Here is a 2,911-nt window from a genome sequence, read left to right on the forward strand (position 1 = left end):
GACGTGGGGTCAAAGTCTCCCGGGTCTTGTTTGTTGAGAAAATCACGTCCCTGAAGGTTTCATTCTGTTTGGACTCTGTTTGATATTCCTTTTCTTCGAAACCCTAAAACAGGCAAAAAACAGCAATTCTGGGCTGGGCCACCGGTTAATAGGTTAGTGCCAAAAATAATATAGAAGTGGATAATAAAGCCCAATAATGTCCAAAACAGTAGATAATATAGCATGGAGCAATCAAAAATTATAGATACGTTGGAGACGTATCAAGCATCCCCAAGCTTAATTCCTGCTCGTCCTCGAGTAGGTAAATGATAAAAACAGAATTTTTGATGAGGAGTGCTACTTGGCATAATTTTAATGTAATTCTTCTTAATTGTGGTATGAATATTCAGATCCAAAGGATTCAAGACAAAAGTTCATATTGACATAAAATAATAATACTTCAAGCATACTAACAAAGCAATTATGTGTTCTCAAAATAACATGGCCAAAGAAAGTTATCCCTACAGAATCATATAGTCTGGCTATGCTCCATCTTCACCACACAAAATATTTAAATCATGCACAACCCCGATGACATGCCAAGCAATTGTTTCATACTTTTGACATTCTCAAAACTTTTTCAATTTTCACGCAATACATGAGCATGAGCCATGGACATAGCACTATAGGTGGAATAGAACAGTGGCTGTGGAGAAGACAAAAAGGGAGAATATAGTCTCACATCAACTAGGCGTATCAACGGGCTATGGAGATGCCCATCAATAGATATCAATGTGAGCGAGTAGGGATTGCCATGCAACAGATGCACTAGAGCTATAGGTATATAAAAGCTCAAAAAGAAACTAAGTGGGTGTGTATCCAACTTGCTTGCTCATGAAGACCTAGGGCAATTTGAGGAGGCCCATCATTGGAATATACAAGCCAAGTTCTATAATGAAAAATTCCCACTAGTATATGAAAGTGATAACATGAGAGACTCTCTACTATGAATATCATGGTGCTACTTTGAAGCACAAGTGTGGTGAAAGGATAGTAACATTGTCCGTTCTCTCTTTTTCTCTCATATTTTTTTATTTGGGCCTTTTCTCCCTTTTTATGGCTCTTTTCTTTATCTTTTTTCTATTTTTCGTCCGGAGTCTCATCCCGACTTGTGGGGGAATCATAATCTCCATCATCCTTTCCTCATTGGGACAATGCTCTAATAATGATGATCATCACACTTTTATTTTTCTTACAACTCAAGAATTACACCTTGATACTTAGAACAAAATATGACTCTATATGAATGCCTCCGGTGGTGTACCAGGATGCAATGACTCATGAGTGACATGTATGAAAGAATTATGAAGGGTGGCTTTGCCACAAATACGATGTCAACTACATGATCATGCTAAGCAATATGACAATGATGGAGCGTGTCATAATAAAAGGAACGGTGGAAAGTTGCATGGAAATATATCTCGGAATGGCTATGGAAATGCCATAATAGGTAGATATGGTGGCTGTTTTGAGGAAGGTATATGGTGGGTGTATGATACCGGCGAAAGGTGTGCGGTATTAGAGAGGCTAGCAAAGGTGGAAGGGTGAGAGTGCGTATAATCCATGGACTCAACATTAGTCATAAAGAACTCATATACTTATTGCAAAAATCTACAAGTTATCAAAGCAAAGTATTACGTGCATGCTCCTAGGGGGATAGATTGGTAGGAAAAGACCATCGCTCGTCCCCGACCGCCACTCATAAGGAAGACAATCAATAAATAAATCATGCTCCGACTTCATCACGTAACGGTTCACCATACGTGCATGCTATGGAAATCACAAACTTTAACACAAGTATTTCTCAAATTCACAACTACTCAACTAGCACAACCTTAATATCGCCATCTTTATATCTCAAAACAATTATCAAGTATCAAACTTATGATAGTATTCAACACACTCATAAGAAAGTTTTATTATTAATCTTGTATTCCAAGCATATTAGGATTTTAAGAAAATTACCATGCTATTTAAGATTCTCAAAATAGTCTAAGTGAAGCATGAGAGATCAATAGTTTCTATAAAACAAATCCACCACCGTGCTCTAAAAGATATAAGTGAAGTACTAGAGCAAAATTATATAACTCAAAAGATATAAGCGAAGCACATAGAGTATTCTAACAAATTCCAAATCATGTATGGATATCTCAAAAGGTGTGGACAGCAAGGATGATTGTGGTAAACTAACAAGCAAAGACTCAAATCACACAAGACGCTCCAAGCAAAACACATATCATGTGGCGAATAAAAATATAGCTCCAAGTAAAGTTACCGATAGAAGTAGACGAAAGAGGGGATGCCTTCCGGGGCATCCCCAAGCTTTGGCTTTTAGGTGTACTTAGATTATCTTGGGGGTACCATGGGCATCCCCAAGCTTAGGCTCTTGCCACTCCTTGTTCCATAACCCATTAAATCTTTACCTAAAACTTGAAAACTTCACAACACAAAACATAAAGTAGAAAATCTCGTGAGCTCCGTTAGCGAAGGAAAATAAAAGACCACTTCAAGGTACTGTAATGAACTCATTCTTTATTTATATTGGTGTTATACCTAATGTACTCCAACTTCTCTATGGTTTGTAAACTATTTTACTAGCCATAGATTCATCAAAATAAGCAAACAACACACGAAAAACAGAATCTTTCAAAAACAGAACAGTCTGTAGTAATCTGTAGCTAGCGCAAGATCTGGAACCCCAAAAATTCTAAAATAAATTTCTGGACGTGAGGAATTTATCTATTAATCATCTTCAAAAAGAATTAACTAAATAGAACTTTCCATATAAAAATGACAGCAGTTCTCGTGAGCGCTAAAGTTTCTGTTTTTTACAGCAAGTTCAACAAGACTTTCCCCAAGTCTTCCCAACGGT

This window comes from Triticum dicoccoides, chromosome 7A (genome assembly GCF_002162155.2).
Source record: "Triticum dicoccoides isolate Atlit2015 ecotype Zavitan chromosome 7A, WEW_v2.0, whole genome shotgun sequence".
In the NCBI taxonomy this organism is placed as follows: domain Eukaryota; kingdom Viridiplantae; phylum Streptophyta; class Magnoliopsida; order Poales; family Poaceae; genus Triticum; species Triticum dicoccoides.